At 44.0% G+C, this 25,139-nt stretch overlaps 1 long non-coding RNA gene across 1 annotated transcript in view; it reads right to left on the bottom strand.

Annotated features, from left to right (window-relative positions):
- The window catches only part of LOC139273417 (uncharacterized), a 54,824-nt gene that overhangs the window by 28,756 nt on the left and 929 nt on the right, over positions 1–25,139 (bottom strand). The window lies entirely within an intron of this gene.

Here is a 25,139-nt window from a genome sequence, read left to right as displayed (position 1 = left end):
ACACAATCTTTTCCATGGGCAATAAGGTGAGGGTGGTGAAGTTAGATGGGTGGGGAGATGTGCGTGCTGAAAGGCATGAGGAAATTGTTAGTTAACCAGACTGGAGATCAAGGGAGAAAGCACATCAGTTGGAGAACGAGCAAGGGAAATTCAGGTGGAGATGAGTCATGTGCATGAGATGTCGCAAAGGCAATGATCTTAGCAAGAAAGTTGCTGTGGGATCTGGTAGGGTGATAGAGGAAAAGTCTTAAATAGAAAGTGGGAGGGTGGAAAGGGGTGAGATGCTCAAATTAGGGGAAACTGCTCAAGGAATAGGGAGAGAACCCAAGGTAGCAGCCGGTAATGGCAGAATCTTAGCTGTCACGGTGTTTTGGGAGATGCATATGGTGAAGCAAGGAGCGTTCAACAAGGCAGAAGAAGTCACTGCCTGTATTTCCATTGATTTGATAATACTGACATTATGGACAGTGAAGGCTTTGTAAGGGAATGAATGTTCTAGTGAGCAAGTGTGGTGTGGGATGGCTGTTGCCATGCTAATGAGGTTTGAAAGGGAGACGGTGAAGAGGTTAGAAAAGTTAACCCTGGGAAATGAGCTGGGTGGCGTACTTGTTGGGGACATAAGACAAAAGTTTGTATTAATATTCTGGAAGAGCCAGTAATGGAGATTATGTTGTTGGATTCCTGAATAATGGGCCATATGATGGAGCATACCAAGACAAGCAGAGGGAGGCCATGGGCGCATAAAGAGAATCGAGCTGGAGCAGTGGCAGGAGAAAAGGTTGGTTATAAAGTAAATTCAGATAGGTGGGGACCAGGTTGTTGAAAGAAAAAAAAGAATGACGAGAGGCAACAGCATAGACAGTGAGTGAAGACTGAGCAGGGCAGGGAGGAGACTGATACAGGGCTCGTGTTTGGGTAGCATGTAATAGGTGGATGTGGGTAAATGCAGGAAAAATCTTAAATTACATAAACAAAAGGCAGAGACTAGGCATATAATTGTTTTTTGAATGGGCAGATTCAGATGCAAGGTGTTACACAGTATGAATGCAAGACTTGTTAAATAATTTCAACTAAATGTAGCAATTTGAGTAAAAACATGAGCAAATCCCTTATTGGATCAAATGTAGATGAAGCCTTCCACGTCCATATCAATAGGCATTGCTAACTTAGCAGTGGACTGGAGCAATCAGTTGTGATTCCCATAAACCAGTAAGTGCAGATGAGAAATTCAGATATTACATGATTCCAATATTCCAAAACTGGAATTGGTCACCTTCCAACCAAACTATTGAAAATATAATGGCAGCATGAGTCATATGATTCATATCCAGAATGCTAGAAGGCAACATGAATAACAGGCCAATCGAGAGGGAAACAATGTAATAATTATTATATCGACCAATTGATCTGTAGCATTTCTCAGGCAAAAATCTTAAACATTTACCTCCTTGTAACTTCTCTGCTTTTCTTTCTTTCATTCTTTCCATCTCTACCTTTCTGTTTAAGGCTAACCACTTTTCCTCTCGTACTGTGGTTATGATTCAGGCTGTTAAACTTGAGATAGGAACTAAAAATATATCCAAATGAGAAGGAAAGACTAAGAAGGGATAACCATCCGTGGCTGGCTAAGGAAATAAGGGATGGTATCGAATTGAAAACAAGGACATATAATGTGGCCAGACTAGTGGGAGGCCAGAGGATTGGGAAACTTTTAAAAGCCAGCAAAGAACGACTTAATCTATCTTCTCTCTTTTTTATGAAAGTAAACTAGCACAAAATATAAAAACAGGAAGAGTTTCTACAGGTACATAAAAAGGAAAGGAGTGGCTAAAGTAAATGTTACTCCCCTAGAGGATGAAACTGGAGAATTAATAATGGAGAACAGGGAAATGGCAGAGACATTGAACAAATATTTTGTATCGGTCTTCATGGTAGAAAACACTAAAAACATCCCAATAGTAGATAATCAAGGGACCATAGGGAGGGAGGAACTTAACAATCACCATCACTAATGAAATAGCACTCGGTAAAATAATGCGACTAAAGGCGGACAAGTCCCCTGGACCTGATGGCTTGCATCCTAGGGTCTGAAAAGAAGTGGCTGCAGAGATAGTGGATGCATTGGTTATCCACCAAAATTCCCTGAATTCTGGAGTGGTCCCAGCGGATTAGAAAACCGCAAATGTAACGCTTCTATTTTTTTTTAAAAAAGGAGGCAGACAAAAAGCAGGAAACTATAGACCAGTTAGCCTAACATCTGTCGTTGAGGAAATGGTGGAGTCAATTATTAAGGAAGCCACAGCGGGACTTTGAATCATGTTTTTCCAAATCAAGCAGAGTCGGCATGGTTTTAAGAAAGGGAAATCATGTTTGACAAATTTGCTGGAGTTCTTTGAGAATGTAACGAGCAGGGTGGATAAGGGGGAACCAGTGGATGTGGTGTATTTGGATTTCCAGAAGGTATTCGATAAGGTGCCACATAAAAGGTTACTGCTCAAGATAAAAGTTCACAGGATTAGGGGTAATATATTAGCATAAATAGAGAATTGGCTAACAGAAAACAGAGTGTCGGGATAAATGGATCATTTTCCGGTTAGCAAACTGACTAGTGCAGGGATCGGTGCTGGGTCCTCAACTATTTACAATCTATATTAATGACTTGGATGAAGGGACCTAGTGTGATGTAGCTAAGTTTGCTGATACAAAGATGGGTGGGAAAGCAAATTGTGAGGAGGACACAAAGTCTGTAAAGGGATTATAGACAGGCTAAGTGGGCACAAATTTGGCAGATGGGAGTATAATGTGGGAAAAAGTGAGGTTATCCACTTTGGCAGAAATAATAGAAAAACAAATTATAATTTAAATGGAGAAAAATTGCAAAGTGCCACAGTACTGAGGGACCTGGGGGTCCTTGTGCATGAAACAAAGTTAGTGTGCAAGTACAGCAAGTAATCAGGAAGGCAAATGGAATGTTGGCCTTTATTGTAAGGGGGATAGAGTATAAAAGCAGAGAAGTCTTGCTACAACTGTACAGGGTATTGGTGAGGTCACACCTACAGTTTTGGTCTCCGTATTTAAGGAAGGATATACTTGCATTTGGAGGCTGTTCAGAGAAGGTTCACTAGGTTGATTCTGGAGATGAGGTTGACTTATGAAGGTAGATTGGGCCGATACTCATTGGCGTTCAGAAGAATTAGAGGTGATCTTATTGAAACATATAATGAGGGGGCTCGACAAGGTGGATGTCGGGCTATTTCAACTCGTAGGGGAAACTAAAACTAGGGGACATAGTCTCAGAATAAGGGGCTGCCCATTTAAAACTGAGATGAGGAGGAATTTCTTCTGAGGGTTGGAAATCTATGGAATTCTCTGCCCCAGAGAGCTGTGGAGGCTGAGTCATTGTCTCTCCACCTTAAATATATTCACAGATTTTTGAGCGATAAGGGAATAAAGGGTTATGGAGAGTGGGCGGGGAAGTGGAACTGAGTCCATGATCAGATCAGCCATGATCTTATTATATGGCAGAGCAGGCTTGAGGGGCCAGATGGCCTACTTCTCCTATGTTCCTTTTGATTTGATTCCTGATGGGTCAGATTGGAGATATTGAATCACTTCCACTGCCTCTTCCACACCCCCACCCCACCCCAGCATAAATCTACACATTTTCCTATATCAACACCTCAGAGTGACACAGCAATTTTCTGAAATTATCTTTAGAATATGGGGATCATCATAGAGGAAAATCAGCTAGGATGGACAATTTATTAATGTGGCAGTACCACTGTTTCAGTATTGGTTTCTGACAAAGAAATAAACAGTTAAGATGCAGCTAATCTGGAGCCAATCCTTTCTTGATTATTACTGTACCTATCTTTAATGTCATAAAAAAATACAATACAGAAATTCCCCCTGTTATGTATGTAAACATAACTAAGACCTGCCACCAGAGGGCTCACCTGTTGGAGGCCCAAGGGTCGCCTGCACACCTCATACAAGCAAGTATAAAAGGTTGTCTGCCATACTGCTTAGGCATTCGAGTTTGATTAGAGAGACTAAGATCACATCAGTTTAAGCTTACAGTACTCAGTCTTGTGGAGTTATTCTAAACATAACACCCCCTATTAAATGCATCTCAGTGGTGATCGATCTTTTTCTCAGTCACTCTCTTATTTGTAACTACTTCCTTCATTCTCCAATGCCTCTGGATGTTGTCTATATGGACTTCGAAAAGGAATTTGATAAGGTTCTACATAAGAGGTTCTTTTAAGCAATGTTGAAGGTGCATGTATTTGGGGATAACCTTGTGACATGGGTTGGGAGGTAGAAGACACAATATGTATAAAGGGCACTTCTCTGATGGGATGTGGCAAGTGGTGTTCCTGGGAGACTGTACTGGGGCCTCAGCTTTTCACCATAAAAATCAATGACTTGAATGAAGGAATCAAGAGATGTATATCCAAGTTTGCAGATGACCCTAAGTTACAAGACACAGGAAGTTACAAAGAAACCTAGTTGAATGGGGGAAAACTGGTAAATGGGAGTACAATATAGGGAAGTGTGAGGTCATCCACTTTGGATCCAAAATCGATGTAACTATTTGTATTGCACTCAGATGGCCGTCTGTCATGCCCCGCTCCCCCATGCCCCTATTGCGCTTTTTTTGAGACATGCAACAAGCCCCACCCCCTGTCAATCTTCGTGCCTCTTCTTTCCCACCCCGACCCGAATTATTCCATTCACGTGGTGCTGAGAAGCAGGACCTGACTCTCTTCGTCCAGTCAGGCCCCGGCCCTCGCCCCCACCCATCCGGGCCGGCATGGGGCCGAGAGCAGCAAGGGGAGGGGGGGAGGGGAAGGAAGAGGAGGAGATCAGAGGGGAGAGAGGGAACTCTCCGGGAAGACTGATGATCTTCCAACCCCCTACAAGGGACATTGTTGGATTGGATAATATACAGAAGTCATGACAGTCACTATATACTTCATATCCAATAAACCTGTTAACAATCCATACACAATGTCTGCCCCATCTATGGTGGGGTGGGGAAGGATGCACTTGTGCTGGGGGAGGCATGTACTTGGACTGGGGTAAAGCACATTGGCTGGGGGAGGGATGTACTTGGACTGGGGTAAGGCACTTTGGCTGGAGGAGGAATGCACTTGGACTGGGGTAAGGCATTTTGGCTGGCCCTTGCAGTATTCTGGGGAGCTCTGTTCTCTGTTGCTTCAGGAAGTCAAAATGGATCCAGTTACACATTCCAGTGAAACTTCAGGGTGTGGCCTATCCTCCAAAGGGACCAATCATAGACAAAGGGTGGAGCATGGTGGTTATTTTGGCAGTACAAATAAGCGTGTCCATCCAAAATAGACAATCCGAATACTTAATGGAGAAGAGACTATGAGCTGTGTAGGAGCAAAAAAGGGATTTGGGTGTCCATGTGCACAATCACTTCAAGCTAGAGGACAGGTGCAAAAAGTAATCAAATAGCTGAATTGAAGTTTGGCCTTAATCTCGAGGGGGTTGGAAAACTAAAGTGAGGAAATGATGCTTAAACTGTACCTTGGTCTGATCCCATCTGAAGTAGTCTGTTCAGTTTTAGACACGGCACCTGAGGAATAATATATTGGCTTTGGAAGGGAGTACAGCATAGAGGTAGTAGAATGATTCTGGGGCTTGAGTAAAATTGAGGACAGGTTGCATACATCCTTGAGTTTAGAAGGTTGAGGGGTGATTTAATTGACAGGTTTTAAATGATAGAGGGATTTGATAGGATAGATACAGAGAAATGATTTATTGTGGTGGGGATCCAGAACAAGAGGGCATAATAAAATTATAGATAGGCCATTTAGGAGTGAAATCATAAGACACTTTTTCTCACGTTTAGTAGAAATCTACAATTCTCTTTTCCCCCAAAGGCTGTGGATATTGGTCAGTTGAAACTTTCAAGACTGAGATCGATGTTTTTTTTGTTGGATTCTGGTATCGAGGTATATGAATCAAAGCTGGAAGGTGCAGCTGAGCCATGATCTAATAGAATGAGAGAACAGTTTCAAGGGGATGAATAGCCTATTCCTGTTCCTATATTCATATGTTCCGCCAAGTATCTGTCAACCTCTTGGTTATGGTCCTTTACTGATGCACTTTATTTCAACGGGTTACTGTTCTTCTTGTCCAGGCACACAGCAAGACGTTGGCCAACATGGATTAGGTTGGAGTTGGATACTGAAATTGGACGGACACAGGCTGACGAAACATACTTGTGATTTTTTTTTTAAGTGTGGTGTTGGTGCTGAGGTTGCAAGGGAGTGATAGCAAGAATTGGGTAGGTAGAGTTTCCTGTGTCTAGTGGCACAACACAAACTATTTCTTCCACTGCTGTCTGTCCAGAGCAATATATTGGACTCCATCAGAGTATCATCTTGCCATACATCTAGCAGATCGTTGTTCTCCCCAGTTGATTTTTCTGTTTTCACCTCTACAACAAACTCCTCGTTTGTTTGTTGTCTCGATAATGAATACATTATTACATGAACAGATCATTAGCCTAACTCGCAACCTCAACGAGGTGGGCTGGTGGACTGCATTTAGTTAGGTTAAAAGGTAGCAGCCAATCTGGCTTAGGTGGCTCTATCAGGAGTTATACTCCCACCAGCATTTTCCTCAAGGTCATAAGCACACAAGCCTTCCCACCATGCCAAGATGCAGTTCTTAGAGCAGGGTAGTAGCAGTTTGGAATGGGCAGTCTGGGTCTGGGGGTGTGTAGTACATGGGATGAGAAGAGTGGCAGGAACGGGGTTGAGGGGAAAGGGAAGGGAAGGGAAGGAGAGTGGATGGTTGTGGTTTGGGAGCAGAGTGAGCAATCTGGAGCCTGATGCAACAAAGGAGTGGAGGTTGCTTCAGAAGTGTGGGGGACAAAAGCATATATTTTCCAGCATGTTGTTTGAAAGTTCTCGTGGAGGGCATTCTTGCAGGGACAATATCAGCTGCCCAGTGAGTTTGCCTAGGTGGCTGAACCAGATGGTTTGGTTGTTCATCCAGAGCACTTAGTCCTGGGTATTGCATGGATCAACCTGAAGTCCACATTATTCATTCCTACAAACTGCTCTGGTATCATCACATCCTCTCTCTGGTCTCCCCTTGGCTGCTATGTTTTTCATACTCTGCCTGCTCACATTGCAGCGATTTTGGAGTATCATGTTGAACACATTTAGTGCGGTGGCAGAAGATCTTGCAGCGCCCGAACCCTGAACATTCAGTCCTTGAAGAGCAGCAGAGCAGGCACCTCTGTTTCCATTCATCCCTCAATTTCCTATTCACTGGTTTGTCCTCTTTGAATTCTGAAGTGGGGGGGAGGTTTGAAAAGTATTTTCCTCAATGGATACATTCTAAACCCAAACACCTAGATTTGCAAGTGTCAGCAACTTCCTATAAATGCAAATTAATGGGAGTGTGGATTGAAACTGTACTTGTAGCCTGAAGGCTCCTTGGTACACTTGTGTGGATCATGAAGACAAAGTCTGGGCATCATCAGCCAGAGAGAAGCTCTTGCTTTTGTAGGAACCTGTGTGACCCTCAAAGCTAGATTCAAACCTGGATTTTCTGCTCAGGAAAAAACCCAAATGGAGAAGTGGCAGAGCAGGATTCTCAGCTCGCCCTTCCTCACTGCCGAAGTTTCTGGGGCCATATTAGCGTAACGTGGGTAAGCTTTTGGTGTCAGGAACACCAATCACTGGGTGCTCACCATTGTGGGGTGTCACCTTTGAATGTTGAAGGATTTAAAGGCCTGAAACAACACAGCAAAAGCAAATTTTTAGCAGCTATGAAAGGAAGATACCTGAAAGACCATGAGAATGAGTAAGAGGCTAATCATCATTTGGGAGCTCCTGGGAAGTGGACACTACAATTGGAGATGAGGGAAGTCTGAGGGTAGGAGTCAGCTGTAGGATTGTCGACATTTTATGCGCCTTTCCCATCTCATCCTATTGTATCCCACATTACTTATCAGAAAATATCTTGAAACTGCATTTCAATCCTACTGAAAAGGACACAAACATGCCTCTTCAACTTATTCTAGCCTTTCTTCCTCTCGAACCGCCAAAAATGCAGAAGGAACATCAACAACAACTTGCATTGATACAGTTCTATCAATGTAGAAAAATGTCCCAAAGTGATTCACAGAAGCATAATCAGATAAAAATGGATGCCGATCCAAATAAGGAGATATTGGAAGGAGTGGTCCAAGAGGTGGGTTTTAAGGAGGGTCTGACAGGAGAGTGGTGGGAAGGGGTTTAGGGAGGTACTTTGAGCATGGAGCCTGGACAGCTGAAGACACAGTTGCTAATTGTTGGACGAACAGTGAGGAGGATGCACAAGAGGAATGGAAAATTTGGGGGAGGAGGGAGTGCTCTATGGCTGGAGTAGGTTACAGATATAGGGAGGGGCAAGGCCATGAAGGGATTTAAACTCAAGGATGAGAATTTTAAATTCTGCACTGGGGACCAGGAGCCATTGTTAGTCAGCAAGGATGGGTGAGTGGGAGATGGTTTGGGATAGGCATAGAAAATAGGTGCAGGAGTAGGCCATTCGGCCCTTCGAGCCTGCACCGCCATTCAATGAGTTCATGGCTGAATATGCAACTTCAGTACCCATTCCTGCTTTCTCGCCATACCCCTTGATTCCCCTAGTAGTAAGGACTGCATCTAACTCCTTCTTGAATATATTTAGTGAATTGGCCTCAACAACTTTCTGTGATAGAGAATTCCACAGGTTCACCACTCTCTGGGTGAAGAAGATTCTCCTCATCTCGGTCCTAAATGGCTTACCCCTTATCCTTAGGCTGTGACCCCTGGTTCTGGACTTCCCCAACATTGGGAACATTCTTCCTGCACCTACCCTGTCTAAACCCATCAGAATTTTAAACGTTTCTATGAGATCCCCTCTCATTCGTCTGAACTCCAGTGAATACAAGCCCAGTTGATCCAGTCTTTCTTGATATGTAAGTCCCGCCATCCCGGGAATCAGTCTCGTGAACCTTCGCTGCACTCCCTCAATAGCAAGAAGGCCCTTCCTCAAGTTAGGAGACCAAAACTGTACGCAATACTCCAGGTGTGGCCTCACCAAGGCCCTGTACAACTGTAGTAACACCTCCCTGCCCCTGTACTCAAATCCCCTCGCTATGAAGGCCAACATGCCATTTGCTTTCTTAACCGCCTGCTGTACGTGCATGCCAACCTTCAATGACTGATGTACCATGACACCCAAGTCTCGTTGCACCTCCCCTTTTCCTAATCTGTCACCATTCAGATAATAGTTTGTCTCTGTTTTTACCACCAAAGTGGATAACCTCACATTTATCCACATTATACTTCATCTGCCATGCATTTGCCCAGTCACCTAACCTATCCAAGTCACACTGCAGCCTCATAGCATCCTCCTTGCAGCTCTCACTGCCACCCAACTTAGTGTCATCTGCAAATTTGGAGATAGTACATTTAATCCCCTCGTCTAAATCATTAATGTACAATGTAAACAGCTGGGGCCTCAGCACAGAACCTTGTGGTACCCCACTAGTCCACTGCCTGCCATTCTGAAAAGTACCCATTTACTCCTACTCTTTGCTTCCTGTCTGCCAACCAGTTCTCAATCCACGTCAGCACACTACCCCCAATCCCATGTGCTTTAACTTTGCACATTAATCTCTTGTGTGGGACCTTGTCGAAAGCCTTCTGAAAGTCCAAATACACCACATCAACTGGTTCTCCCTTGTCCACTCTACTGGAAACATCCTCAACAAATTCCAGAAGATTTGTCAAGCATGATTTCCCTTTCACAAATCCATGCTGACTTGGACCTATCATTTCACCTCTTTCCAAATGCGCTGCTATGACATCCTTAATAATTGATTCCATCATTTTACCCACTACCGATATCAGGCTGACCGGTCTATAATTCCCTGTTTTCTCTCTCCCTCCTTTTTAAAAAGTGGGATTACATTGGCTACCCTCCACTCCATAGGAACTTATCCAGAGTCTATGGAATGTTGGAAAATGACTGTCAATGCATCCGCTATTTCCAAGGCCACCTCCTTAAGTACTCGGGGATGCAGACCATCAGGCCCTGGGGATTTATCGGCCTTCAGTCCCATCAATTTTCCCAACACAATTTCCCGACTAATAAGGATTTTCCTCAGTTCCTCCTTCTTACTAAACCCTCTGACCTCTTTTATATCCGGAAGGTTGTTTGTGTCCTCCTTAGTGAATACCGAACCAAAGTACCTGTTCAATTGGTCTGCCATTTCTTTGTTCCCAGTTATGACTTCCCCTGATTCTGACTGCAGGGGACCTACGTTTGTCTTTACTAACCTTTTTCTCTTCACATATCTAGAAGCTTTTGCAGTCCATTTTAATGTTCCCTGCAAGCTTCCTCTCGTATTCTATTTTCCCTGCTGTAATCAAACCCTTCGTCCTCCTCAGCTGAGTTCTAAATTTCTCCCAGTCTCCGGGTTTGCTGCTATTTCTGGCCAATTTGTATGCCACTTCCTTGGCTTTAATACTATCCCTGATTTCGCTTGATAGCCACGGTTGAGCCACCTTCCCTTTTTTATTTTTACGCCAGACAGGGATGTACAATTGTTGTAGTTCATCCATGCGGTCTCTAAATGTCTGCCATTGTCCATCCACTGTCAACCCCTTAAGCATCATTCGCCAATCTATCCTAGCCAATTCACGCCTCATACCTTCAAAGTTACCCTTCTTTAAGTTCTGGACCATAGTCTCTGAATTAACTGTTTCATTCTCCATTCTAATGTAGAATTCCACCATATTATGGTCACTCTTCCCCAAGGGGCCTCGCACAACGAGATTGCTAATTAATCCCCTCTCATTACACAACACCCAGTCTAAGATGGCCTCCCCCCTAGTTGGTTCCTCGACATATTGGTCTAAAAAAATCCATCCCTTATGCACTCCAGGAAATCTTCCTCCACCGTATTGTTCCCAGTTTGGTTAGCCCAATCTATATGCATATTAAAGTCACCCATGATAACTGCTGCACCTTTATTGCATGCACCCCTAATTTCCTGTTTGATGCCCTCCCCAACATCGCTACTACTGTTTGGAGGTCTGTACACAACTCCCACTAGCGTTTTCTGCCCCTTGGTATTCCGTAGCTCCACCCATACCGATTCCACATCATCCAAGCTAATGTCTTTCCTTACAATTGCCTTAATTTCCTCTTTAACCAGCAACGCCACCCCGCCTCCTTTTCCTTTCTGTCTATCCTTCCTAAATGTTGAGTATCCTTGGATGTTGAGTTCCCAGCCTTGGTCACCCTGGAGCCATGTCTCCGTGATGCCAACCACATCGTATCCGTTAACTGCTATCTGCACAGTTAATTCGTCCACCTTATTCCGTATACTCCTCGCATTGAGGCACAGAGCCTTAAGACTTGCCTTTTTAACACACTTAGACCATTTAGAATTTTGCTGCAAAGTGGCCCTTTTTGTTTTTTGCCTTGGGTTTCTCTGCCCTCCACTTTTACTCATCTCCTTTCTGTCTTTTGCTTCTGTCTTTAATTTGTTTCCCTTTGTCTCCCTGCATTGGTTCCCATCCCCCTGCCATATTAGTTTAACTCCTCCCCAACAGCACCAGCAAACACTCCTCCTCGGACATTGGTTCCGGTCCTGCCTCGGTGCAGACCGTCCGGTTTGTACTGGTCCCACCTTCCCCAGAACCGGTTCCAATGCCCCAGGAATTTGAATCCCTCCTTGCTGCCCCACTGCTCAAGCCACATATTCATCTGAGTTATCCTGCGATTCCTACTCTGACTAGCACGTGGCACTGGTAGCAATCCTGAGATTACTACTTTTGAGTTCCTACTTTTTAATTTAGCTCCTAGCTCCTTAAATTCGTCTCGTAGGACCTCATCCCGTTTTTTACCTGTATTGTTGGTACCAATGTGCACCACAACAACTGGCTGCTCACCCTCCCTTTTCAGAATGTCCTGCACCCGCTCTGAGACCTCCATGACCCTTGCACCCAGGGGGGCAACATACCATCCTGGAGTCTCGGTTGCGGCTGCAGAATCGCCTATCTATTCCCCTTACAATTGAATCCCCTATCACTATTGCTCTCCCACTCTTTTTTTCTGCCCTCCTGTGCAGCAGAGCCAGCCACGGTGCCATGAACTTGGCTGCTGCTGCTCCCCCCTGATGAGTCATCCCCTCAACAGTACTCGAAGCGGTGTATCTGTTTTGCAGGGGGATGACCGCAGGGAACCCTGCACTACCTTCCTTGCACTGCTCTTCCTGTTGGTCTTCCATTCCCTCTCTGGCTATGGACCCTTTACCTGCGGTAAGGCCAACTCACTAAACGTGCTATTCACGTCATTCTCAGCATCGTGGATGCTCCAGAGTGAATCCACCTTCAGCTCCAATTCCGCACACGTAGTCTTCAGGGACACCGGAGGCATCCCTGATTTCCCACATAGTACAGGAGGAGCATAACATGTGTCCGAGCTCTCCTGCCATGATTTACCCCTTAGATTAACTTAAATTGGCAACAACAGTGTTAAAAGTTACTCACTGATATAGAAGAGAATAAAGAAAAAACTACTTACCAATTACTTACCCCCTTGGCTGTGACGTCACTTTTCTATTTCTTTCTACTACTTTTTTGCCTTCTCCCTGTAGCTGCACAAGCACGCCTCTCCACGCACCTCCTCAACACTGGGCCCCGGACTCCCTGCTGTGCCTTTTATAGGCCTCTCGTCGAAGTCCCGACTGCCTCTCCACGTACCTCCTCGACGCTGCTCCCGACTCAGGCAGCTGAGCTTTTAATTTTTTGATGAGCTGATGTATACGGAGGTTGGAGAATAAGAGCTCATCCAGGAGTGCATTCGAATAGTTGGCTCTGGAGGTGACAAGAATAGATGAAGGTTTCAGTAGCAGATGGGCTGAGGCAGCGGTTGGCGCAGGTGATGTTATGGATGAAGAAGTAGGCGGGTCTTTGTGGTGGAAAGGATATGCAGTCAAATCGGATGCTGAGGTTACTAACAGTCTGGTTCAATCTGGTCTGGATGGAATCGGCAAGGATATGGAGTTTGTGGTGGGGGCCAAAGACGATAGCTTCTGTCTTCCCAATGTTTAATTGGAGGAATTTCAGGCTTATTCAAGATGGGACATTGGACATGCAGTCTGACGACACACAGGTGGGGTTGAAAAAGATGAAGAGATGGTGCTGGGCGTCATCAGCATACATGTGGAAGCTGATCCTACGTCAGCAAATGATATCATTAAGGGGCAGTAGATTAGGAAGAAGTGGGATTTAAGGATAAATCCTTGGGGAGCTTTGGAGGTAACAATGCGGGGGTGGGAAGAGAAGCCATTGCAGGAAATGCTCTGACTCAATCAGATAGGCAACAGTGGAACCAAGGAATGACGGTCTCTGAGTTACACTATGGAAGACAGGTGTTGAAGGAGAGCGTTATCCTTGATTGTGTCAAATGCTGCAGAAAGGTTGGAGAGGACAAGGAGAGATAATACACAATGGTAACGGAGGATGTCATCTGTGACTTTGTTTAGGGCACCCCATTTCAGTGCTGTGGCAGGTGCAGAAACCTGATTGGAGAGATTTTAACGTCTAGTTGCAGGAAAGATGGGTATGGAATTTGGAGGTGACAGCACTTCAAGGACTTTGAAGAGGATAGGGAGGTTGGGGATTGTGCAGTAGTTTGCAATGACAGAGGGTTCAAGGGTTTTTTTGAGGAGGAGGATGATGACTGGATGGTAGCTAATGTAACACCACTTTTTAAAAAAGGAAAGAGAAAACGGGGAATTATAGACAAGTTAGCCTGACATCGGTAGTGGGGAAATGTTGGAATCAATTATTAAGGATGAAATAGCAGCGCATTTGGAAAGCAGTGACAGGATCGGTCCAAGTCAGCATGGATTTATGAAAAGGAAATCATGCTTGACAAATCGAGTTTTTTGAGGATGTAACTAGTAGAGTGGACAAGGGAGAACCAGTGGATGTGATGTATTTGGACTTTCAAAAGGCTTTGACAAGGTCCCACACAAGAGATTAGTGTACAAAATTAAAGCAAATGGTATTGGGGGTAATTTATTGATGTGGATAGAGAACTGGTTGGCAGACAGGAAGCAGAGAGTCGGGATAAACTGGTCCTTTTCAGAATGGCAGGCAGTGACTAGTGGGGTGCCGCAGGGCTCAGTGCTGGGACCCCAGCTATTTACAATATACATCAATGATTTAGATGAAGGAATTGAGTGTATTATCTCCAAGTTTGCAGATGACACAAAGCTGGGTGGCGGTATGAGCTGTGAGGAGGATGCTAAGAGGCTGCAGGGTGACTTAGACAGGTTAGGTGAGTAGGCAAATGCATAGCAGATGCAGCATAATGTGGATAAATGTGAGGTTATCCACTTTGGTGGCAAAAACAGGAAGGCAGAACATTATCTGAATGGCGACAGATAGGAAAAGGGAAGGTGCAACGAGACCTGGGTGTCATGGTATATCAGTCATTGAAAATTGGTAAACAGGTACAGCAGACAGTAAAGAAGGCAAATGGTATAAGAACATAAGAACATAAGAATTAGGAACAGGAGTAGGCCATCTAGCCCCTCGAGCCTGCTCCGCCATTCAATAAGATCATGGCTGATCTGGTCGTGGACTCAACTCCACTTACCCGCCCTCTCCCCGTAACCCTTAATTCCCTTATTGCTTAAAAATCTATCTATCTTTGACTTGAAAACATTCAATGAGCCAGCCTCAACTGCTTCCTTGGGCAGAGAATTCCACAGATTCACAACCCTCTGGGAGAAGAAATTCTTTCTCAACTCGGTTTTAAATTGGCTCCTCCGTATTTTGAGACTGTGCCCCCTAGTTCTAGTCTCCCCCACCAATGGAAACAACCTCTCTGCCTCTATCTTGTCTATCCCTTTCATGATTTTAAATGTTTCTATAAGATCACCCCTCATCCTTCTGAACTCCAAGGAGTAAAGACCCAGTCTACTCAATCTATCATCATAAGTTAACCCCCTCATTTCTCGAATCAGCCGAGTGAATCGTCTCTGTACCCCTTCCAAAACTAGTATATCCTTCCTTAAGTAAGGTGACCAAAACTGCACGCAGTACTCCAGGTGCGGCCTTACCAATACCTTATACAGATGCAACAACACCTCCCTGCTTTTGTACTCCATCCCTTTCGCAATGAAGGCCAACATTCCATTTGCCTTCCTGATTACCTGCTGCACCTGCAAACTAACCTTTTGGGGTTCATGCACAAGGACCCAAAAAGAGTTTCATGCACAAGGACCCCCAGGTCCCTCTGCACCACAGCATGTTGTAATTTCTCCCCATTCAAATAATATTCCCTTTTACTGTTTTTTTTCCCCAAGGTGGATGACCTCACACTTTCCGACATTGTATTCCATCTGCCAAACCTTAGCCCATTCACTTAACCTATCCAAATCTCCTTGCAGTCTCTCTGTGTCCTCTACACAACCCGCTTTCCCACTAATCTTAGTGTCATCTGCAAATTTTGTTGCACTACACTCTGTCCCCTCCTCTAGGTCATCTATGTATATTGTAAACAGTTGTGGTCCCAGCACTGATCCCTGTGGCACACCACTAACCACTGATTTCCAACCCGAAAAGGACCCATTTATCCCGACTCTCTGCTTTCTGTTCGCCAGCCAATTCTCTATCCATGCTAATACATTTCCTCTGACTCCGCGTACCTTTATCTTCTGCAGTAACCTTTTGTGTGGCACCTTATCGAATGCCTTTTGGAAATCTAAATACCTCTATCCACCATGCTTGTTACATCCTCAAAGAATTCCAGTAAGTTAGTTAAACATGATTTCCCTTTCATGAATCCATGTGCGTCTGCTTGATTGCACTATTCCTATTCAGATGTCCCGCTATTTCTTCCTTAATGATAGTTTCAAACATTTTCCCCACTACAGATGTTAAACTAACTGGCCTATAGTTACCTGCCTTTTGCCTGCCCCCTTTTTTAAACAGAGGCGTTACATTAGCTGCTCTCCAATCCGCTGGTACCTCCCCAGAGTCCAGAGAATTTTGGTAGATTATAACAAATGCATCTGCTATAATTTCCGCCATCTCTTTTAATACCCTGGGATGCATTTCATCAGGACCAGGGGACTTGTCTATCTTCAATCTCATTAGTCTGTCCAGCACTACCTCCCTAGTGATAGTGATCATCTCAAGGTCCTCCCTTCCCACATTCCTATGACCAGCAATTTTTGGCATGGTTTTTGTGTCTTCCACTGTGAAGACGGAAGCAAAATAATTGTTTAAGGTCTCAGCCATTTCCACATTTCCCATTATTAAATCCCCCTTTTCATCTTCTAAGGGACCAACATTTACTTTAGTCACTCTTTTCCGTTTTATATATCTGTAAAAGCTTTTACGATCTGTTTTTATGTTTTGCGCAAGTTTACCTTCGTAATCTATCTTCCCTTTCTTTATTGCTTTTTTAGTCATTCTTTGCTGTTGCTTAAAATCTTCCCAATCCTCTAGTTTCCCACTAACCTTGGCCACCTTATACGCATTGGTCTTTGATTTGATACTTTCCTTTATTTCCTTGGTTATCCACAGCTGGTTATCTCTTCTCTTGCCGCCCTTCTTTTTCACTGGAATATATTTTTGTTGCGCATTATGAAAGAGCTCCTTAAAAGTCCTCCACTGTTCCTCAATTGTGCCACCGTTTAGTCCTTGTTTCCAGTCTACTTTAGCCAACTCTGCCCTCATCCCACTGTAGTCCCCTTTGTTTAAGCATAGTACTCTCGTTTCTGACACAACTTCCTCATCCTCAATCTGTATTACAAATTCAACCATATTGTGATCACTCATTCCGAGAGGATCTTTTACGAGGAGATCGTTTATTTTTCCTGTCTCGTTACACAGGACCAGATCCAAAATGGCTTGCTCCCTTGTAGGCTCTGTTACATACTGTTCTAAGAAACAATCCCGTATGCATTCTATGAATTCCTCCTCCAGGCTACCCCCTGCAATTTGATTTGACCAATCGATATGTAGGTTAAAATCCCCCATAACTACTGCCGTTCCTTTTTCACATGCCTCCATTATTCCCTTGATTATTGCCCGCCCCACCATGAAGTTATTATTTGGGGGCCTATAAACTACGCCGACCAGTGACTATTTCCCCTTACTATCTCTAATCTCCACCCACAATGATTCAACATTTTGTTCATTGGAGCCAATATCATCCCTCACAACTGCCCTGATATCATCCCTTCATAGCTAGGGGATTTGAGTATAGGAACAGGGAGGTTTTACTGCAGTTGTACAGGGCCTTGGTGAGGCCTCACCTGGAATATTGTGTTCAGTTTTGGTCTCCTAATCTGAGGAAGGACCTTCTTGCTATTGAGGGAGTGCAGCGAAGGTTCACCAGACTGATTCCTGGGATGGCAGGACTGATATGAGGAGAGACTGGATCGACTTGGCCTGTATTCACTGGAGTTTAGAAGAATGAGAGGGCATCTCATAGAAACATATAAAATTCTGACGGGATTGGACAGGTTAGATGCAGGAAGAATGTTCCCGATGTTGGGGAAGTCCAGAACCAGGGGTCACAGTCTAAGGATAAGGGGTAAGCCATTTAGGACTGAGATGAGGAGAAACTTCTTCACTCAGAGTTGTTAACTTGTGGAATTCTCTACCACAGATATATTCAAAAGGGAGTTAGATATGGCCCTTGTGGCTAAAGGGATCAAGGGGTATGAAGAGAAAGCGGGAAAGGGGTACTGAGATGAATGATCAGCCATGATATTGAATGGTGGTGCAGGCTCGAAGGGTCAAATGGCCGACTCCTGCACCTATTTTCTATGTTCCATGTTACATTTATGAAAGAGAAATGCACAGTACCTGAGGAAAGAGAAACATTTACAATGTCAGCTCACATGGGTGCCAGGTTGGGAAGTTGGGTAGTCAGCAGTTTAGTGGGAATGAGGTCAAATGAGCAAGAGTTGGGTCTCTTGTACAAAATGAGCTTGAACAAGATATGAAGGAAGCTGTGAGAGAAACTAGAGAAAGCAGGTTCAGGGCTATGGAAACTCAGGAAGATAAAAGAGTGGGTGAGAATCTGGCATTATGGATGTCCATCTGATTTGACAGTACTCAAGTTGTCAGAGGCAGGAAATGGGATGGGAATCCTTAATGTAATTTTCTCCCTCACTTTTTTTCAGTACATGTTAGAAAGTCCTGCCGTAGTGTAGACATTGTAAAATGTGGTCTGCAGTGACAAGATTCACTACTTTCATTTTTCTGCACTGTCAGGATCTTTGCTGTTTCCTATTGGTAGCTTTGGAAAAAAATAGATTTAATTGGTTTTGGAAATGGTTCATAGTTCCTGAGAACTAATGTTTTCTATCTATCTAGTGAGTAGAAGTGGCTTTTGATTGTGTTACACTTAATTACTGGGATATTTGAGTAAACATATGTGATTAACATAAGATGATTATTTGAGGCAACCTCATGTTGGAATATCGGAATGTACTGGACTAGGAGAAAAAAATCATCTTGGTCCATCTGGCTGGTTCCAGTACCCGATTGATAGATTTGATCTATAATATCCCTTTTGAGCTCTTATGTCCTATGGATGCACACTAGACAATAAGCTTTGTTATAAGAATGTATCTCGTGATATTGCTTCGTAAGTTAAGTGTATGAAATCTGTTATATTAAAATGTATATGTCTGTTGAGTTTCTAATGAAAATTTCTATGTAACCTTTTGATTGTGATACTTTTAAGATTTTCCAATTGTTACGGCACTTAATACATAGCTATAGTTGCAGACTTTGGCCACTGGGGGGTGCTCTATTGTCTTTACCCCTGCAAATTGTTGAAAATGCTTTCTGAAAATGTTTCTAGTTTTTGTTTTTTATTTGTAACTGAAATGTCTAATGCATTTTTCTATAACATTAGATTTCTCTGTTGAATTGTCTTTGTTTTGATGCTTTCTTTTCACTTGAATGTCCCAGCCTCTCCCAAAAATCTGGGCTTAGACTTAATTTTGCTCAAAACTTTGAGCTGAATTTGGATTGTACAAACTGAGCATGTGCCCTGATGTGGGAGAAATCCCGGCTAGTGTCCAAGATCTGCCTAGCTTAAAGATCCTTTTTGAGGATTACGTCCTGGTGATGGCAGTGGAGAGTGGGGTGATTATTGGATTGTCCGAAGGCCTCTGTGTAATGAAAATCTGTGTATAAAGGGAGAAGTTCTTGATTCCCTGTTCTGTGGGCATTGGAGGCCTTCACCATCTGGCCTCTCTGTCTTCCTTTCTCTGTCCCCATAATCAACATCTATTCCACTTCTCTTTGTCTCTCGCCCACCCTCAGGTGTTTACTGTGACTCGGGTGCACCTATGGTGGCTTGCAACCCTAACCATACTTTGGAGCTTGTTTTGGGGATTATGAAAGTGTACAGAATACACAGTAGTGGACTCACTTTTATGCAAGTGGTAATTCAGTCAAAGGCACAAATATACATCTACTGTGTAATAAAGTAGACAGTGAATTCATGCTTGTCCTGGGCCTGCAGGAGTTGTGCTAAAGCAAGTAATGATTCTGGTCCTTAATGACCAGTCTATTCCTGGAGTGCCTTTATTAGAGACAAACCTTCTCAGCAAAGGAGGCAAATGGGCGATCTGACAAGGCTGAGGCCAGTCTGCTGATGAATGCAGCAGTTATGGAGCAACAGAAAGTGGGCTGAACTTTGCAATTTTCTACACTGGTAAGCTGTTGGCTGGGTTGGATAGTGGTGCCAGGATCTTTGTGTGGTCACATGACCAACTGGTTCAAAGCTGAGAGACCTGACTGTGGGTGCCTTAAGGACCCTGATGAAGAGCTTGGCATAATCTCCATCATTTGTTGCTGTTGTCTAGAACCAGCACCTCTTGAGGTTCAGTTTGGGCTGGAGAGGGGGCAGAAATTTGTTTGCTCAGTATGCTGAATGCTATTTGCCACAAGTCTGAGTGACACGCATGTTCATCTGGATGCTACAACAGTCAACATCTTTGAACTGCATGAGGGATTTCTCCATCTCGCAAGTGAAAAGATTCTTCTCAAAGGGCTAGTCTTTTTGCCAGCTGGAATGCCAATTCCATGAGCTGTAAGAGGCCGGAGATCAGAAATTCCTTTCCCATGAGTAGACTGTGTTGAATGATCACAGATCATTGCCTGCAGTTCCATAGGTGCCAAGTAAAATTGCTTCTGGAGCTGGATATAGAGCCTGGAGAATGCCTCTGATCGTTGCCTGGGACATATTTGCCTGGGAAGTTGGGATGTCCTAGTCTCTCCTCGTTTGGGCAAATACATCTTTTAAGGGTTTGAGGCCTTGGCTTATGAGATGCCAAGCCAAGGCCTCAAGGCCTACATACCCTGGAAGCTGTATGATGCTAAGCAACAGAGGACTCAAACACCATAGGTCTATCTCTGGATGGCCTTGCAGAATGGTTTGCTAACTATCCATTGCTCTTTATGGGTGATTGCAATGTGTCAGGCCTGCAGCTTCAATGGCAATCTCAATCCTTCCTGTAGAGGTGCTCCTTAGTTCCTTTCTGAGGTTCAATTATATGGCTCTTTTCACTACTGCAAATCCTCAGACTGGCAGTTTCTCTTTTTTGTCAAAAGCGCAGCTCTTTGCTGCCGAGTGACAAAGGGTGCCTGTCAAATTGCAGCGGCTTATGACACCTCAGTAATTGCACCAAAGTGCTCAATCACAAGAATAATATCGCCAGCCGCAAAGTCTGGAACTTGGTCTGTGTGACTGCTGAGAGGGTGAATTCAACAGCAAATATTTTGGTTAATTAATTGCTGCTGTAGCCAAAGTCAAAATTCAGCTAGAGCCTGCTCGATTTAAACAGTGTCCTTTTTAAGGTTATTTTTGGATGAAAACACAAGTTTTTTTAAATGGTACTTGAAGCCTCTTTAGAGCAATCAAGAACTACTGCAAAGGTCGATTATGACGTGCCAGATTGTGGGACCAGTCGGGTCATTATGGAGATTAAATTGGATCGGGGTGGGGGGATGCTGCATTTATCTACAAGGTGCACAATTACATTAAAGTGAACCTAATTGCTTTTCTACTGACTAAAACTTGTCATCATTTATGGTCGAAGACATTCCTCTGGGCTACAACTCTGGTGCGCTCCAACAAACTAGTTAGAGCATCCTGAGGATTTGGAGAAAGGACTAGTCACAATTGGCCACAGATGGGACCTATCTGCATTGAGATTAGAAAAACTGAAGAAGTATCCTACACAATTAGCATAGTGTATTGCCTTTGAGCTGTACTGGATCATCTAGCTAACTATGGAACACCAGCCTTGGATGGTATTCATGCCGAATTCCTGAAAGCTACTGTAGGCAAGAGATGAGACTAGGCAGAAATCACAGATATTCTGTCATTTGATTACTGGCATTGGTCTTGAAAAGCAATGCCAGGAACCATCAAGGTGGGCACTTGATCAAACACCATCAATGTTGTCTTGGAGCCCCTATCTGAAGCTTGTGAATAGGATTTTGTTTGGGGGATTTGTATTCTGAAAAAGGGGGATCATAGTGAGTCAGAAAACAGAGCCATCTTATCAGTGGATCTTAATGTGGTTCTTTGGGTTGTTGCATAAACAGTTATGAGCGTAAAATCCACCCTGCTCTTGAGTTGTATAAGATAGGTGGTGATTGAGATTGCAGAGCATTTTATGGATTAAGGAAACCCACTTACATTCCCTTCATTGATTTCCCTCTCTCCCCCTCTCCTCCAAATGTGTTCCATCTTGTGCCTTAAGGTACCGAGTGGGAATATATGGGAATAAATGATCAATCTTGGATTTTATCTGGGATTTTATCCAGCTCCAAATCCACGGAAAATCCTCTGAACCTAGCTATCTCAAAACAAGAGATGCAAAGTTGTCTCCTGTTGTCCATTTTATTCAATGTCTTCATCCATGAGTTAATGTGTGACATCATAAGGGATGGCCTCACTATGTTCCAGGTTTTTCTGAAAGAATATAATGCTCTTCTTTGCAAAACTCTGTTGTTAACAGACTGCAGAATTTAATGCACTTAACCCACTATTAAACAATGGGCTAATCGGTGGGTATGATCACTATCCCCAAGTATAGTATTATGGTTCTGCATAACACAATAGGGAACCCTAAACTATTGATTGCAAGATACAAGGGTTGTCAATTCCAATTGTTGATTTTAATACAAGTACATGCGGGGTCCTGGTAGACGGCTACTTCAACGCAGATCCAATTCTTTATATTGTATTTATGCAGAGCCTTTTCAAGTAATGATATCCCATGGCACTTCCCAGATGGGTATATGGAGAACAGATACCAAGCCAGGAAACATCAGGAGTGATAACCAAAAGCTTGGTCGAAGAAATGAGCTTAGAGCTTTAAAAGGAGGGCAAAGAAGTTATGGGAAGGAATGCAAGAGAATAACGTCCCAGTTGCCTGAAGGTTCTGCCTCCCATGGTAGGGTGAAGGAATGGCGGTACACAAGTGACTATAATCAGAGGAATGGAGTTTGAGAATAGGGTGAAAATTTAGAGCTGGAGGAGGTTGCAGAGATAGTGTGATGTGAGTCCATGGTGGGATTTAAAGACCGGAGCGCACATTTTAAATTTAAGCTGTTGTAATGGGAAGCTAATGTACGTCAGCAAGGGTGGAGGTGCGGGGGGAATGGGATTCAGTGCGGGGCAAGAGACGTTGAGTAGAACTTTAGCCAAATCCTCAAGAATGCGGCTTTGGCAGAGGCATGAATACCATGAGGCCGACTTCCATCTCCAGTTTGCAGTGAGAGGTTTGGAGAAATTGGGCCCTTTCTCCTTGCAGCTACATCAGGAGATTAATCCTTAATGCCTGAAGACTCCAGGACAATCCTAGAGAGTTGGCAGCCCTAACCTGGGAGAACTTTGGAGATACTCCAATCCCCCAAAAATTCTTACTCCAACATGTTCATTAAAATGAGTTGTAAACCATGATTTGTGCCAGTTTAAGGAACCATTTTCAGAATCTATTTCAACACAGCTTTCACCGTTTGTTTTTGGTGTATGGTAGAGATAGAAGCAGTGGTTAGAATGTGGAACTCGCTACCTCAAGGAGTAGCTGAGGTGAATAGCATAGATGCATTTAATGGGAAGCTAGATAAGTACATGAGGGAGAAAGGAATGGGAGGATATGCCGATAGGATTAGATGAAGAGGGGTGGGAGGAGGCTCGTCTGGAGTATAAAACCAGCATAGACCAGATGTGCCGAATGGTCTGTTTCTGTGTTGTACATTCTATATAATTCGGTGAGATTGGGGAAAATGTGAGTGCGAGCTCTACATACAGGAGAGAAACATTGCTTTTATTTTGTCCAGTACAATTCTGCTGCCCAATTCTATTAAATAAAAGCAGGATCACTCTTCCGATTTATTGAATTACTTTCACAATTTCAGTAATGCAACTCTTGCGAGACATGATTGTCCCAACTCGTGATCTCGCGAGGCAACTGTAAAGTCATGATTCTCCTTTAGAATTTCTTGCGCCTGCGCAGTTCCAGTTTAATGACATGTCATATTTAGTGACTTCAGCCTCTTCCAAGCCGCGCATGCATCCTGCAATTTTGGAGGTCCTGCAATTTTGGGGGTAGGGGGACCTTGAAACTGCCGCCAGGGGAGCGGGTCTGGATCTTGTACCGGCGGATTTTTATTCAACTTTAAAACCCTTAAAGATCTGTGATGTGCTCCTCCTGAAGGGTCCCGGATCATGCCGGCATGTGCGGCTGAGCCCGCTCTAGGTGCTCCAGGCTTCACGGCCGAGGCAGGACTGGGCCTGATGAACTAACAGAGTGTCGGGATAAATGGGTCATTTTCAGGTTGTCAAATTGTAACTAGCGGGATGCCACAGGGATCCGTGCTGGGGCCTCAACTATTTACAATCTATATTAATGATTTAGATAAAGGGACTGAGTGTAATGTAGCCAAATTTGCTGATGATATAAAGATAGATGGGAAAGCAAGTAGTGAGGAGGGAGCAAATAATCTGCAAAGGGATATAGACAGGCTAAATGCTTGGGCAAAAATTGGCAGGTGGAGTATAATGTGGGAAAATATGAGTTATCCACTTCGGTAGGAAAAATAAAAAAGCAAATTATTAGTTAAATGGGGAGAGATTGCAAAATGCTGCTGTACAGAGGGATCTGGGGGTCCTTGTGAATGAAACACAAAAAGTTAGTGAGACCACACCTGAAGTACCGCATACAGTTTTGGTCTCATTTAAGGAGGAATATACTTGCATTGGAGGCAGTTCAGAGAAGGTTCACTAGGTTGATTCCTGAGATGAAGGGGTTGTCTTATGAAGAAAGGTTAAGCAGGTTCGACCTCATTGGAGTTTAGAATAATGAGTGGTGATCTTATTGAAATGGATAAGATTCTGAGGGGGCTTGACAGGGTAGATGCAGAGAGGATGTTTTTCCTCATGGGGGAAATCTAGAACTAGGGGCCATAGTTTCAGAATAATTCATCCCATTAAAAGGGGAAATGAGGAAGAATTTCTTCTCTCAGCGGGTCGTGAATCTTTGGAATTCTCTACCCCAAAGAGCTGTGGAGGCTGGGTCATTGAATATATTTAAGGTGGAGATACAGATTTTTGAACGATAAGGATGTGAAGGGTTATGGGGAAATGCAGTTGAGGCCAAGATCAGATCAGCCATGATCTTATTGAAGGCTCGAAAGGCCAAATGGCCTACTCTTGCTCCTATTTCTTATGTTCTTATGGGACCAGGAGCTGGGCCTCCGCCCTCTTGTGCAGCAGCGATGATGATGAAACATGCCGCCAGACAGGGGTAGGGTTTGACTTCCAGCTGTGAGTCGCCGCCTGCCTGCTGTGCTCTGCCAGCTCTCTGTTAGCTGGCATTGAGCTCTGAGCTGGTGACCTGCTGAGCATCTTCACCCCAGAGCTGGACTGGGAGTTCGAAGAGAACGTGAACAGTGTCCTCGAGCCCAACCTAGCATCAAAGGTAAATGGATAGTCGGGATTGACTGAGGCGGGGAAACTGGGCCCTGGGGCAGAAAGGTGAGGGGAAC

This window comes from Pristiophorus japonicus, chromosome 1 (assembly GCF_044704955.1).
Source record: "Pristiophorus japonicus isolate sPriJap1 chromosome 1, sPriJap1.hap1, whole genome shotgun sequence".
In the NCBI taxonomy this organism is placed as follows: Eukaryota; Metazoa; Chordata; class Chondrichthyes; family Pristiophoridae; genus Pristiophorus; species Pristiophorus japonicus.
Note: the sequence above shows the minus strand (reverse complement) of the source record. Positions and strands in the feature narration are given on the sequence as shown.